Below are 17,481 nucleotides of genomic sequence, written 5' to 3' on the forward strand. Positions count from 1 at the left end.
TCTTGTGATATTTGCTTCTATCAAGTTTGCCAAGCACCTTTAGGACTTTTTCACACAAGTTTATTTTTTGTCATTCACTAGACTTTTTCATCACTCAGTTATTTCACTTAATCATATTGAATCGGAATTTTGATTCACGGTTATATCACCAATTGTTTTTTATACATTTTTCCTTTGGATAACCTCAAAATCACAGTTCATTTATCTAAAGGACACAAAGGACTATCGCTACCCTCGCTAAGGATTATACATTTACTTATCTGTATTGTTTGTACTTACCATTTGTTTATATCCATTGTGTTTTCCCACATTGTTTTTAATATTTTGATTCAATCCCTGTATTATTTTTTATCTACAATTCATGTTAAGGTATCATGGATCCATGAATTTAAGAGTTTTTATACTACTGTCTTATCTGTAATACACTGTTATATATTGTTTTATATGTATTAAATTGAATTTTAATATCATATCCACTTGCACGTTTTAGTACCTGCCTCCGTTTGGTAGGAGCCCGGGCATAGCCACTATCCATTACTATCCTCTTGGTGTTTGCTAGGTTGCACCCCTCCTAGGCTATAGGTACAAGTAGGTGCTTAGCCCACTCTTCTTTCATACTTTTTTTAATACTACTCAATCCTATGGAATCAATTAACAAAGGGCAAACCTAGTTAACAACTATAGAACAATTTAACGCTTTCATGTAGTCAAATAGTATATTCATCAAGTCAGGAATCCGCAACACCTTATACTAGCTACAATACAACCTCTTGAACAGCTAATCAAGCAGCAATTCTTTATTCTCCTTCTTTCCTTCCCTATTTTCCCTCTCCTTTTCCTCCTCTCTTCCTCTACTTTCCACTACCATGATGTAAGTAATCCAACTGGCGTCACTATGTAGACATTGGGGAGCTGCACCTCCCAAAACTGTAATATTTTATACTCTAAAGTCAGTTTAATAAAAAAAAAAAGAACCATAAACTCAACCAATCAGCCAAAAAAAAAAATCTTGATTTAGTCTTGGTGAAGTCAGGGGGCGGTGGATTAGGGGTATTTAGACTAAGGGTTTATGTTAGGGTGTTATATTTATAATAAAATTTCTTGTCTCCATAGACATCAATGGGGAATGCATTATTCGGATCACCATTCCGCAATAGCAGGTGTTTGTTTTCGTTTTTTTATGGGGGGATACGTGCACAAGCACGTCAAGTCAGGACTTGGCTTTTATGCGGTATGGAGCTTAAGGCACCATACTACACATCAAAAGAAAGGTTGTTTTTTTTTTGTAACTTACAATGGCTGCGGTATAGAAATAGCGGAACAGACCCATTTTGCGCGGTGTGTACGCTACGGCTATACTGCACAACTTGTAATCTCGCTCAGTGTTTTTTATTACACTAAAATGTGTTATATTTGTTAAAGGGTTATTGTTAAATGTGTTATATTTGTAAGTAAAAACTTTGCAATATAGATATTAGACTGAAATGGACTTAGACTGAAGTGGAGCCTATGCAATACATCTAGTGTACAAGGAACATGAAACAAACAGAATACAAGGAGAAATAGAGCTAAGAGGGAGGTAGGAAGAAGAAACAGAAAATATGATTATTCCAGTCTAGTCAAGGAGCCAAATCTTATTTTTTTTTTCTGAATGTAATGTGGTACTGGGTAGATCTGGTGCATAGGAGAAGTTTATGCAATTGACAAGTCCATATGATATATGCAGACCACTAGTTTCTTTTTATTCTAGTTTGAATGAATATGTTCAGTAATCAGAGATGTGAGAGGTGTGTGCTGTTGCATTGGATACCACTTTTTTAGAAGGCCTAGTGGACCATCAAGAGCAACTTGAATGTTGCACATTGTTTTATGGGTAACCATTATAGTTTCCTTAGTTTCAGACTTGGAAGAAATCACGTAAAACCTTTGGGATTTTTTAGGCCTTATATTGTAATGTAGGGGTCTCTCTTTCACATCCAAAACCCTCTGTAGTGAGAGAAACAATTCTGAAGCTATAATTTACATTTCAAAAACGGAGGCACCTCACCATACTGACAAGACTTTTTAGATCATCTTGCCAGAGCAGAGAGCTTTAGATCATCGAGCCCTAGGTCTTGCTTCCACTTTCCGGAGGTAATTTGAGCTGCAGGGATGAGAAAGTGTACATGACTAAGGGCCTACAGCAGGCCTGAAACGTTGTATTTCTTTTTCTATGGACCCTATGTGAAACAATAAAGGTCTTTTTTTAAATTTTGGAGGCTGGAATAACCTTTTTTTGCTGATGATAAAAAGAAATCAGGATTTGCAGAGAATGGTAGGTGTCATATACTGTGGATAATCCACAGAATCTTCAGCAATAACTGTGTAGCTGCCCCAGTTTGACAATTTAATGTAAAATAATATTTGTAAATTTTACATAGGTGCATCCAGGGACATATCCATTGATATTACTTTTGATAATTTGGTCTCATCAATCAAAGGCTCTAGTGACCAACCCATTATTTTCAAAGGTGGTGTACTCCCAAGTGCTTGTTGCAGTCCTACTAGGGATATCCTTAAAGGTTAATTTATCAGTTTACTGTCCCTTTAATTAACTTTATAATGTTTACTATTTCACTATAATACACTATTATACATTATTGTTCTGGTGTAAAAATCTAATCACATGAATTTTGTACATGCTCTGGACATGCATCATAGTCTTTAGATTGAACTACACCATGGAAAAGATACACTAACTTTCAAATTCGTATCTCATATTACAGGACACAGCTAAGTAATCTCAATGGATTTCAATACTTGGGAGAAATAAGCTTCAGAATAGTTTGAACTGTAAAATGAAATGTTATTCATTAACATGGGAATTAGCCACTAGGACTATGATTCATGATAAATTGGACACTTTAGCAATACACCAATTTCATTAACTTTTTTGTTAATTGGATTGAGACTATGAACCTATCAACCAGCAAAAAACAGGTCTGTTTCCATCCATTAGAAGAGCTGTCTTTTTTTGTTGGGTTTTCACGTTTATGAATGTTCCAATTGATTAGACATATTTTAGAAACCCCAGTTATTGTGAGGTTTTTTTAGTGGCTTTGCACCATGTTAACTTTATTTTAACATAGTTCCAAACAATCTCACATATGGCGGGATTGTGATTCAAGAGCTCTTCCCCTCTGTCCCTCCTGCAATGTTCCCTTCAAAGCAAATCTTCATGTTTACAAAGCATCCAGAAACTGCCCTGACTCCACCCACAGTCCAGCCATACTCTTCCCACAGTCTGCCCAACCTAAGCCCAGGTACACCTGTGGCGCCGCTCTTTTGTTCATGGCTTTACCCACAGCACACTCAAGGCCCCAGCCCACAGTTCTCCCTTACCTTCCATTACCAGAAGGCCTTTGTTAAATGTTGGGAGATATGTGATATGTGTTAACTCCAATAGTAAAAGTACAATTCAACAGCAGTATTAGATACATCAGAAAATCCTTATAAGTAGCTTTTCAGATGATTTTGGGGTTTTAATTTTTCAACAAGCTTGACCTTAGGTAAAAATATGTTTACCTCTTTTAAACAGTATATATTGGCCTCTATGCATGAAGCCGTCTACTTTCCTGCATTCGACGGCCCAATACGCTCGCCTAAGCTCGCCTACCATCGCCGCCGCGGACCTGAATACGTTTGCCAAAGTTATCAAAAAAGCTGTCAAGAAGCCGCGCACCAAGTACGGAGCGATGAGCAGCGGACTGTTGTTAACTGACACTCATCGATCTCGCTGCTCATCGGCTTCTTCGCAGCTTTTTTGATAGCCTGTCACTAAGAACCCACACTAAACTACACTGTTTTACCCCCTAAACCGCCGCTCCCGGACCCCGCCGCCACCTACATTATACCTATTAACCCCTAATCTGCCGCCCCCTATACTGCCGCAACCTACATTAAACTCATTAACCCCTAAACCGCCTCTCCCGGACCCCGCCGCAACTAAATTAAATGTTTAACCCCTAAACCACCGCTCCCGGACCCCGCCGCCACTTATATTAAAGTTATTAACCCCATCCTGCCCTCCCATACCGCCGCCACCTATATTAAAATTATTAACCCATAAACCTAAGTCTAACACTAACCCTAACCCCCCATAACTTAAATATAAATTTAATAAATCTAAATAATATTACTCGTATTAACTAAATTATTCCTATTTAAAACTAAATACTTACCTGTAAAATAAACCCTAAGATAGCTACAATATAACTAATAGTTATATTGTAGCTATTTTAGGATTTATTTTTATTTTACAGCAACTTTGTATTTATTTTAACTAGGTACAATATTTATTAAATAGTTATTAACTATTTAATAACTACCTAGCTAAAATAAGTACAAAATTACCTGTAAAATAAATCCTAACCTAAGTTACAATTAAACCTAACACTACACTATCATTAAATAAATTACCTACAATTAAATTAAATAAAATAAATTAAACTATAGTACAAAAAAAATAAAACACTAAATTACAGAAAATAAAAAAGAATTACAAGAAGTTTAAACTAATTACACCTAATCTAAGCCCCCTAATAAAATAATAAAGCCCCCCAAAATAAAAAAATGCCCTACCCTATTCTAAATTACCAAGTAACCAGCTCTTTTACCAGCCCTTAAAAGGGCTTTTTGCGGGGCATTGCCCCAAAGTAATCGGCTCTTTTACCTGTAAAAAAAAATACAACCCCCCCAACATTAAAACCCACCACCCACATACCCCTACTCTAACCCACCCAAACCCCCCTTAAAAAAACCTAACGCTAACCCTCTGAAGATCATCCTACCTTGAGTCGTCTTCACCCAACCGGGCCGAAATCTTCATCCAAGGTGCGCAGAGGAGGACCTTCATCCGGTAGAAGTCTTCATCCAGGCGGCGTCTTCAATCTTCATCCATCCGGAGCAGAGCCATCTTCAAAGGAGCCGACGCAGAGCCATCCTCTTTAACCGACGACTGAACGACGAATGAAGGTTCCTTTAATGGACGTCATCCAAGATGGCGTCTCTCGAATTCCGATTGGCTGATTCTATCAGCCAATCGGAATTAAGGTAGCAAAAATCTGATTGGCTGATTCAATCAGCCAATCAGAATGAAGTTCAATCCGATTGGCTGATCCAATCAGCCAATCAGATTGAGCTCGCATTCTATTGGCTGTTTAGATCAATAGAATGCAAGCTCAATCCGATTGGCTGAATCAGATTTTTGCTACCTTAATTCCGATTGGCTGATAGAATCCTATCAGCCAATTGGAATTCGAGGGACGCCATCTTGGATGACGTCCCTTAAAGGAACCTTCATTCGTCGTTCAGTCGTCGGTTGAAGAGGATGGCTCAGCGTCGGCTCCTTTGAAGATGGCTCCGCTCCGCTCTGGATGGATGAAGATTGAAGACGCCGCCTGGATGAAGACTTCTACCGGATGAAGGACCTCCTCTGCGCACCTTGGATAAAGATTTCGGCCCGGTTGGGTGAAGACGACTCAAGGTAGGATGATCTTCAGGGGGTTAGCGTTAGGTTTTTTTAAGGGGGGTTTGGGTGGGTTAGAGTAGGGGTATGTGGGTGGTGGGTTTTAATGTTGGGGGGTTGTATTTTTTTTTTACAGGTAAAAGAGCTGATTACTCTGGGGCAATGCCCCGCAAAAAGCCCTTTTAAGGGCTGGTAAAAGAGCTGGTTACTTGGTAATTTAGAATAGGGTAGGGCATTTTTTTTATTTTGGGGGGCTTTATTATTTTATTAGGGGGCTTAGATTAGGTGTAATTAGTTTAAACTTCTTGTAATTATTTTTTATTTTCTGTAATTTAGTGGGGGGGGGGTTTGTACTATAGTTTAATTAATTTAATTGTAGGTAATTGTAGGTAATTTATTTAATTTATTTAATGATAGTGTAGTGTTAGGTTTAATTGTAACTTAGGTTAGGATTTATTTTACAGGTAATTTTGTAAGTATTTTAGCTAGGTAGTTATTAAATAGTGTACCTAGTTAAATTAAATACAAAGTTGCCTGTAAAATAAAAATAAATCCTAAAATAGCTACATTATAATTATTAGTTATATTGTAGCTATCTTAGGGTTTATTTTACAGGTAAGTATTTAGTTTTAAATAGGAATAATTTAGTTAATACGAGTAATATTATTTAGATTTATTAAATAATATTTAAATTAAGGGGGGGTTAGGGTTAGTGTTAGACTTAGGTTTATGGGTTAATAATTTTAATATAGGTGGCGGCGGTATAGGGGGGGCAGGATAGGGGTTAATAACTTTAATATAGGTGGCGGCGGGGTCCGGGAGTGGTGGTTTAGGGGTTAAACAATTTATTTAGTTGCGGCGGGGTCCAGGATCCGCAGGATAGGGGTTAATAAGTTTATGTAGGTTGCGGCGGTATAGGTGGCGGCAGATTAGGGGTTAATATGTATAATGTAGGTGGCGGCGGGGTCAGGGAGTGGCGGTTTAGGGGGTAATAAATTTAGTTGCAGCGATGTAGGGGGGGCAGATTAGGGGTGTTTAGACTCGGGGTACATGTTAGGGTGTTAGGTGCAGACATCTCCCATAGGAATCAATGGGATATCAGGCAGCAGCGAACATGAGCTTTTGCTATGGTCAGACTACCATTGATTCCTATGGGATCCGCCGCCTCCAGGGCGGCGGATTGAAATCCAGGTACGCTGAGCCGGAATAGTGCTGAACGTACCTGGTAATAGTTTGATAACTACCAAAAGTAGTCAGATTGTGCCAAACTTGCGTTCGGAACATCTGTAGTGACGTAACCATCGATCTGTGTCAGACTGAGTCCGGCGGATCATAGGTTATGTCACTATATTCTACTTTTGCCGGGCAGTAGGGGTTGACAACTAAGGCGAATCAGCCTCTCCACAAATACACTGCATAATTCCAGCGTATTTGCGGTTGACGGCTTGATAACTAGAGGCCATTGTCTGTATGCATATTTTTGCACATACGCAGATCAAATATTAATATACACAAGTGTTTTTTGGTTTAATAAAAAAATAAACACATGGCACAAATTGTATTTTTAAACTACGAAAGTTGTACAAATTTAAATCATTATTATTAGAATGTTAATTTATGACTGCAAATAAGTGCTGGAGTGTTTTACAAATGTAAGTTATATAATTACACAAAACTATATTAAATTAACAAATGACCATATCATATCATAAACTGATATTTGTGATTAAAGGGACACGGAACCCAAAAATTTTCTTTTATGATTCAAATAGAGCATGACATTTTTTAGACACTTTTACATTACTTTCTTTCGCAAGATCTTTGTATTTTCTCATGAATTGAAAAAAGTTTAAAAAAAAATGTTCCCTCCAAGTTTTCATACTATTTTTTTCGCACAGGAATTGTGATGGATTTGAATTGTAAGTATGGCTACTATTTTTTGTTAGAAATTATTTATGCGTTTGTATGCACCCAACCTATTACTGCTACAGTGTAACACTGCTTATTTCAGAAATAAACGATGGCCGTCTGCAATAAAGTTGTATTTGTAAAAGAAAGCAAATGATTTGAGGTTAAACCAAAATAGGATAAAAATCTTTCAAACCTAATCCACAGAGCTGAACCATTAAAGGGACATTAAACACTTTGAGATGGCAATATAAAAAAATAAATCATATATATATATATATATATATATATATATATATATCCTATATTATAAAAGACAAGAGTTTGTCTGAAGCCGTCATGCGCAGTTCAGACAAACTCTTGCCGCTGCACGCGCACCCTTGGCCAGCTGTTCGCACGCGCAACCCACTTAGCATTGTTTGTTAGCACCCCGCACGCGCCTTACCGCACACTCTCAAAACTGATTTGAGCCCCATTGTTTGTGAACCTTACCGCACACTCACAAACTGATTTGAGCCCCATTGTTTCACACTCACAAACTGATTTGAGCCCCATTGTTTCACACTCACAAACATTTGAGCCCATTGACCCCCCTTGCTGCGCACGCACACTTTGAGCCCCCCGCACGCGCACGCGAACCCGTGAAGCCCTAGCCATTGACTAGCCGTTAGACTACTAGCAATGCGCACGCGCACGCGAAGCCCTAGCCATTGACAACCCACTTAGCCTCAATGCGCATGCGAACCCACGCGCACGCAACAGAGACCGGGAGGTACGGGGGGAAGTGCAGGAGCGCCATAAAACACAAGATTTTCTCTTCGGAGTCGCTCACACTTCTTGGCCCTCCTGCATAAATTCTACATAGCCGGTCCACGTGGTACATTGGGGCCTGGGCTGCCGGGCCTGTGGGAGACTTCTTATAAAGTTAGCTGGGCCTCCTTAGCCCCTGCCATACATCTGAACCTCCCTGAGGACCCCTTAACCCCTCAAGTAATTGCAGAAAGTGAAGAAGGCCTTAGGCAACCCTATAGGCCCCTTACATAGAGAGGGGGGGGGAAAGAGGGGGAGAGAGAGAGGGGGGGAAAAGAGGGAGAGGGGGAAAAGAGGGAGAGAGAGGGGGGAAAAGAGGGAGAGGGGGAAAAGAGGGAGAGAGAGGGGGGAAAGAGGGAGGGAGAGAGAGGGGGATAGAGGGGGGAAAAGAGGGAGGGAGAGAGAGGGATAGAGGGGGGGAAAAGAGGGAGGGAGAGGAGGGGAAAAGAGGGAGGGAGAGAGAGGGAGGGAAAAGAGGGAGAGAGAGAGAGGGGGGGGGGAAGAGGGAGAGAGAGGGGGAAAAGAGGGAGAGAGAGACAGGGGGGGAAAAGAGGGAGAGAGAGAGAGGGGGGGAAAGAGGGAGAGAGAGGGGGGGGGGAAAGAGGGAGAGAGAGAGAGGGGGGGACAGAGGGAGAGGGGGAATAGTGAGAGAGAGAGAGGGGGGGGAAAGAGGGAGGGAGAGAGAGGGGGGGAGGGGGGGAAAAGAGGGAGAGAGGGGGAGAGGGATGGAACCGCGGTACATAAAAAATTGGCCCGTGTACACGGGCTTTAAGACTAGTATATATATATATATATAAGTCTACAATATATTTTCATTATTTGTTTTGTCATCTTTCCTGTAATTCTATTCTGAAATTGTGAGCTTTTCAATTCCTGTTAGAAGAGGAAGTGCAGAACACTGTTATATTCCACACAGCCATTGGCTGCACTCTCTAGTGACCTATTGAAAACTGTCCCTAATTGGCCACAGCAGAGAAGGTAACTTAAGTTACAACATGGCAGCTCCCATTATTTTATAGACACAAAGGGGTCAATTTATCAACGCGTCAATCTCAGTGCATTCGCCGGCGTCAATGCGCTCGCCAGACATCGCTGACGCAGATCTGAATACGATACCCTTATTTATCAAAAAAGTCATCAAAAACACGCGCGTTAAGTACGGTGAGAAGAGCATTGGACTGTTGTTAACTAACAGTCATCAATGTTGTGATTATTCTAGTTTTCCCCAACTTTATTAATACCATTTCATTATTGTCCATGAACAAGCAAATTTCTCTAAAGCTAATCTTTTATTTTTCAACTGTTAATGTCCAAGAAATAGCTTCATTTATACCTCAACAAACAATATCTCATAGAAAGTTATTTTTATATTTATTTGTTATACAAAAAAAATCTGTTATATGATGCTTTCACATAAATTAATGTGTGTGTGTATATATATATATATATATGTGTGTGTATATATATATATATATATATATATATATATACACACACACACACACACACACACTCCCAGTATCCCAAACCTGGCCAAGGATAAATGGTAATACCGATGAAACAGACAAGACAGTGTCAAGTACAGAAAACTTTTTTTTAATCCACAATAAGGGGAAAACAAGTAGGGCCTTAACCCATAATGTTTTGGTTCTGGTTAGAACCTTTCTCAAACGGCCTCCATTTGAGAAAGGTTATAGCCAGAACCGAAACGTTATTGGTTAAGGCCCTACTTGTTTTTCCCTTATTGTGGATTAAAAGGCTTTTCTGTACTTGACACTGTGTTGCCTGCTTCATCGTTATTACCATTTATCCTTGGCCAGGGTTGGGATACTGGGACTCTGTATATCTATACTTACATCAGTGCACCAGGCGGTTGATTGGATAGTGTGTGCTACTTCCCTTGTACAATATATATATATATATATATATATATATATATATATATATATATATATATATATATATATATATGTGTGTGTGTTATGTCAGAAATCTTTTGCAAACATATTTACATGTCCCTAAATTCCTTTTTTTGTTCTAAACAATGTTGTCTTTCATATCTCTGTTTTTATTTATAACATGTAATCAGGGTATCATATGAATTTATTTGCAATCAATGGATATTTTAAGAGCTGGGCCAGTTTTCTCTCTGTACCTATGTAATCTCTCCTGATTGCAATCTAGTTTTAAAAACCACTCCTTCACAGGTGTTCTAAAATGGGCTGGCATATAAGATGACATTTCTTACTGAAAAATAAATTCAAGAGAAGGAAGAAATACGCTGAAAATAGCATGACAGTAAAGAGGTGATTTTAATTTCTGCTGTATCTGAATCATAACAGTTTAAAGTTAGGTGGGCTATCCCTTTGAGCTATCAGCTTAAGATTCTTTTGAATCAAACATCAATTCAAATTTTAAAATCCTTGTCTAAAATATTACAGTGTGTGTCCTAATGCCAGCTTCAATGTTTATCTTTAATTCTAAATTCACACATACATACTGTGAAAGTATAATACGTAATGTAACAAATGGTACTTACAAGTTCTGATGATTGATCAATGATACAAGTATCGAGCATTAGTGATAGTTTAAAATGTATATTTGAATCAGATTGGCTGATGTCATAAATCATGTGATTATGCATATTCCAATCAAAAGTGGTTGAAAAATTCACTAGTGTGTGGGTTGTTTAGGAGTTTGCGTCAAATTGGTGTGAAAAGTGTTGCATCAAATTTGGGGCGAAGTGGAGATTGGGACTTGTATTAAATGGCTTAAATATGGTGGTATATAAAGAACAGAAGAACCCTTTGCTCCATAAAACAATGTCTTTATTTCAATTCTTTAAAATTGGGATAGCAAGACATCCAGTACAAATTGGAAGGGAAAGCACAGCACACCGGCTTACGCGTTTCGGCGAGATGCCGTATGCGTTGTTACGTTTCATTTAAAAAAACATAAAAGCAATTCTCATTGGTTATCGGAAAGCGCTGACCCTGCCACTTAATCCATTGCATCAAGGAATGTAAAATGACAGTTAGTTATTCATTGACCAGTACCATGAAAATTGGTATATATCAGATTATACAGCCAATGGTTATAGCAAATATAGCAGCTGAAGTAAAAGATATTAATCTAACCAGCATGATTATAGTAGTCTGAACTAACATGTATCCTAGATAACTATAGGAATATTACTTTTGCACAGAGTGAAGTTATGGAATATCAAAACAGATTTGGATAGCATACTACACATTTAGACAATAATTGTCAAATTAACTTTGAATGTGTTGTAATCATAATATCCAACCATTTAGTCATAAACGTAAAAAGTATATACAAAAATATCCTACATATACTCTAAAAACACTTTAGTGTCTCAAATTATGTGTGTATTTATCACACAGACTGTGACCCCAGTCCTATACTAATAACAATCCTAACAATAGTCAGACATACAGACTGAGGATATTAATCTATCTAGTTAGTAGGCTAGTAGTTGAATATACTATTTAGAATAATATATGTGTTAAAAGGTCCTATATAACTATACACTTACTATGTGACAAGAGTTGATATTAAGTTGCTGTATTAAGTTAATTACAAATTTAACTAAAATAACACCCTTGGAATATATCCCTTATGCGTGTATTTGTTTGTTAAACATCATGGCTAACTAAGGAAAACACACATCTATGGCTAGGTAGTAGAGATAAATTAGTGTTTTCTTATTCCCAATAATTAATTAAATCATATCTGGAATTTAATCCTTCTGGGTGTCTAGTTCTCAACTTGAACATCCAGAAGATCTCTCTTTTGGCCAGTAATTTGTCAAAGTTTCCACCTCTCTTGGGTAGTTTGACATGTTCAATAGCACACCACTTTATTGTATATATTTTTCCATTGTGTTTTTCTACAAAGTGGTGTACTAGGGGAGTGGTGAATTTGCCCCATATTATGGTTGAAATGTGCTCACGAATGTGTGACTTTATATCTCTTGAAGTAAGTCCAATATATTGGACCCCACATGTCTGACACTTCAATAAATATATAACTTAGGATGACATGCAATTCATACATGTTCTAATTTCAAACTCCTCTCCAGTTATATAAGATGTGAAGGTCTTAGTTTTTTCAAGGAATTTGCATGGGCGACACTCCCTGTGGCCACAGCTGAACATACCTCTACTGCTCATCCATGTATTTGAACTGTTCAGATTTAAGTGCAGTAGGGGAAAGCAGTGTACCCAAGGTTGAACATTTCCTGGAGGTACACCTGACCCCTGCCTTTATTAAATGAGTCAGTTTGTCATCTGCTGCTAAAATTGGAAAATGTTTCCAAATTATAGCAGCAATCTGAGGGAATTGGGCACTATAGCTTGTTACAAAGTTAACTCCTTTAAAGGTCATATTTTTTTGTGATTTCTTCTGTAAGAGAGACCCTCTGTGGCAACTGTCTACCTGATACCTTGCTTTAGTAATTCCCTGGCTTTATGGCAATCAATCAAGTGAATTCTCCTTTGGTTAGGATGACAGCTCTTACCATGAAGCAGGGAATTACCACTGATTGGTTTTCTATAGACTTTTGTCTGAATTGTTCCCGTTTCAGATCCAACCAAAGTGAGATCCAAATAATTGATCTCCCTAGTGTGACATTCATATGTAAATTTGAGGCCAATTATATTGGAATTCAAATGATCTACAAATTTTACAACATCCAATTGGGGACCACTCCATATAAACAGAAGGTCGTCAATGTACCTCCCGTACTTGCAAATGTATTTAGTATAGGGGTTTCTATCTCCAAAGATGTGGAAAAATTCCCACCAACCTAAAAATAGGTTGGCGTATGATGGGGCAAATTTTGCCATCATCGACGTTCCACATCTCTGGAGAAAGAAAACCGCCTGAAACTCAAAAAAAGTTGAGTTAGTAAAAATTTGTTGATTTTTAGCACATAATCTTGAAATTCTCCTGAATAGTCAGTATAGTTTCTAAGAAAAAATGCTTTTGCCTTCAGTCCTTTCTCGTGGGGAATGGACAAATAGAGGGAGACAGCATCAACGGTTACCCAACTATATGTTTCTTCCCACTGAACTTTCTCCATTATATTTAGAACATGTTTGGTGTCTTTAATATATGATGGTAAGGAAGTTACAAGTGGTTGTAGCATAGTGTCCAGCCATTGGGACAGGTGTTCCAATAATGAACCTATCCCACTTACTATAGGACGACCTTGTACCTGAGTTAGCGTTTTATGAACTTTGGGTAAATGGTGGAACGGGTACTCTAGGATTCTCCACATTGACATATTCTACTGTCTTAGCATCCAGAAACCCCTGTTCTTTACCATCATCCAAAATTTGATTTAAATCCTTTTTAAAAATACTAGTTGGATCCTTTGGCAATACTGTGTAGTTATCTGTATTAGTAAGTTGTCTTAGGGCATCTTCAATATAGGTGGATTTCTTGCAAACAACCACCGTACCTCCCTTATCCGCATTTTTTTTATTACAATGTCTGTGTAATTGTTTTAGGGCTTTATCTTCTCTTTCTTACTTAGATTATGTTCAGCAGAATATTCAGTAGATTTTAAACTTATAAGATCTTTCTCTATTCAATTGAAGAATGTTTTGATTATTCCTCCCCTACTATGTATAGGATAGAAACTTGATGTGGGTTTGAAAGAATATGGTGCACATCGATTTTTCACCAAAAATAAAAAGGAAGTTAGCTATATTATGCTGTGTATTTATTTAATTTTTATATCTATTAGTGCAACAAGTTTGGGGCAAAACTTTTCAACAAATTTGTAGAAATATTGTCCCCTTGCTTTGTAATGAGAGACAAATTTGTAGCATAATCCATAAGTAGTAATGTCTTTCATTTGTATCCCTATATCTACTAGTAAACCAAATGTGGAGCAATAATATTGTTTGATTTAGAAAGGGTATACAATTTTAATAGTTTCTAATTTACTTTTATTATGTTATATACTTCATTCTCTTGCAGCATCGAACATAAGCTTTCTGTGTTTTCAGACTCCGATTGAGTTCTATGGCATCCGTGACCTCAAGGGTGGCGGATTGAAAACTAGGTACGCTACATCGGAATACACGTGAGCGTACCTGTTAAATGTTAAAAGTGTCAAATAGAGTCGATGTGAATTCAAAACATCTGTAATTACGTAAGCATCGATCTGCGTCGGATTGAGATTGCGGAATCGTATTTTGCGTCACAAATTTCAACATTTGCCAATCTTGATGCTTTGATAACTACGGCGGATCAATCTTGTGACAAATATGAAGCGGAATTCAAGCATATTATCAGTTGAGGCTTTGATAAATTGACCCCTAAAACTTTACACTTAGTTCAATATTTAAACAGCTAATGAAACTTTAAAAAATACATCTACATGTTATTCTCAGATTAATCCTTTCTGTGAATGCATCATTCTATCTAGCATTTATTTAGTGTTTAATGTCCCTTTAATGTCCGTGACCTCAAGGGTGGCGGATTGAAAACTAGGTACGCTACATCGGAATACACGTGAGCGTACCTGTTAAATGTTAAAAGTGTCAAATAGAGTCGATGTGAATTCAAAACATCTGTAATTACGTAAGCATCGATCTGCGTCGGATTGAGATTGCGGAATCGTATTTTGCGTCACAAATTTCAACATTTGCCAATCTTGATGCTTTGATAACTACGGCGGATCAATCTTGTGACAAATATGAAGCGGAATTCAAGCATATTATCAGTTGAGGCTTTGATAAATTGACCCCTAAAACTTTACACTTAGTTCAATATTTAAACAGCTAATGAAACTTTAAAAAATACATCTACATGTTATTCTCAGATTAATCCTTTCTGTGAATGCATCATTCTATCTAGCATTTATTTAGTGTTTAATGTCCCTTTAAATGTAAACTTGTATTAATATAAGTAAACTCCAGATGAAAACTCCCGCAGTCCATTAGGCCAAGCATCTATATTGCATGAACAAGTTCTTTGAGCAAGTTTCCTTTTTTCGCAGCCTCTGTTTCACTCTCCCCAGGGTTAGTTAATATGTGCCAACTTTTCACACCCTCAACGGTTTCCTGATGCCGACACTAATCACGTTTTAGGGAGCAGGTCAGCAGTGAAGGAGTTGAAATTCGTGTGAACAAATTCTCAGGATGGCCTTGGTGTCTCACACCTGCATTCTCTATTCAGCTGCACTGTTTACACATTGTCAGCCACAATTAATTCTTTACAAGAGCGCTCCAGTGACTGCACTCCCAATGCACAGGGACCCCATCCCGAGCTCTTGTATGTGTTAAATTGAGCATAGGTCTCAGTGATTAAATTAAGTTTTGTAACTCCAATCCCCTCCCTCCCTAGTCTATCTCTATGTGAATAACGATTGCTGGTGATTGTGATGAGCTGGCAGTGGAGAAAAAAGTTAATTATAGACATTCCAAACTAGCGAGAAGTAGAATTTATATATCTTCAAATATGCACCAGTTATGCAGATGTCTAGGGCAAAGACAAGATCAACTTGTAGAAAGATTAAGAGCTTTCAAGATCTGTGAACCAGAATCAAATGACTCTGTATTTGTTTTACAGCTAAAAATAATGAACTAAAAGTTTACTGCCTAGGTACATTTACAGAGCATAGAGTGTACAGTAAATGAGAATCCAGCATTAAGAGAAGCAATAAAACTGTTTTCATTAGTTTGATAAATTGTTAATTCAAAGCAAGATTTATCCATAATTATACTAATTGTAAACTAACCACATCCGTTCTAAGTGGTAATGAATAAATAAATAAACAGTATAGTCATATACACTCTAGATTCTAGGAAATATATTTCATATGATTAAAATGTTTACTTTGTGTCTTACTTGTTGCATAAAAAAACTCTGTTTTACATTATTTCTTCTTAACTCTCATATTTTAGATAAAATTAGTCTTTTGCTCATAGATTATTATTTGTTTTTTTTATTATTATTATTTTAAATCTAGAGTTACAATGACTTAATATTAAAAATAAACCATCAAAGGACAGCAATTAAATATGTAATCATTTTTTTTTTTTGGATCAAATAGGTTAAGTTAAAACGGTATAGAACAATTGCGAAACCAAGAGGAAGTGATTGTGCTTCCTAAGTACAGTTTGCTTACTGGCTGAAAAGGACAAATTACACAGCTCTATTGATAGACACATGGATTAAAACAAAAAGCAGCTTTTTCAGCACAGGGCAATCCAATAATACACCCCCCCCCCCCCCCCCAAAAAAAAAAAAAAAAAAACAACTAACAACAAAAACATGAAGTTCATTGTAAAACGCAGTCTTCTAGATTCCACAATTAAAAAATGGCATAAATGTCCCTTTAGGATTCATGCTAAAGTATACTTTTACTAATAGCAATGCGATATTGAATTATGTATATCCTTTTAGTCTTCCATGCGAGTACATTCATTCATCTTAATTTATTTGATCATAAATTTATACTTAAATAATAAACTTTTGACTGCATTGGCTATAGGAAACTCAATCATTTAGAATGTATTTATGCCTAATTTGTTGGGTATTAAATTATGGCTAATTGAAATTATGGCATTTAGGGCTGGAGTGCCCTAGCACTCGTATGGCTAAAGTTATTTTTTAACACTCAAGCGTTAGTGTAGGGAGCTCTAAATCCATCGCATAATAGACTTCTATGGGGGCACATGGTAAAATTCATATCAGATATTGCTCAAGCATTAAAACAATGGTGCACTAAGCAGAGGGTCTGTTAAAAAAAAATATTTATTTTGTGATTCAGATAGAGCATGCAATTTTAAGCAACTTTCTAATTTACTCCTATTATCAATTTTTCTTCGTTCTCTTACTATCTTTATTTGAAAAAGAAGGCATCTAAGCTTTTTTTGAGTTTAGAACTCTGAACAGCACTTTTTTATTGGTGGATGAATTTATCCACCAATCAGCAAGGACAACCCAGGTTGTTCACCAAAAATGGGCCGGCATCTAAACTTACATTCTTGCATTTCAAATAAAGATACCAAGAGAATGAAGAAAATTTGATAATAGGAGTAAATTAGAAATTTGATTAAAATGTCATGCTCTATCTGAATCACGAAAAAAAAATTAGGGTTCAGTGTCCATTTAAAAATAAAAGTTTACTTCAGGTTTTAAAAAGCGTTACATTTTACAGCAGTGTTTTTGGACTATGTTAAGATTCTTTGGCTAAAATATTTAAGCATCCATTTGTA

This window comes from Bombina bombina, chromosome 1 (assembly GCF_027579735.1).
Source record: "Bombina bombina isolate aBomBom1 chromosome 1, aBomBom1.pri, whole genome shotgun sequence".
Lineage (NCBI taxonomy): Eukaryota > Metazoa > Chordata > Amphibia > Anura > Bombinatoridae > Bombina > Bombina bombina.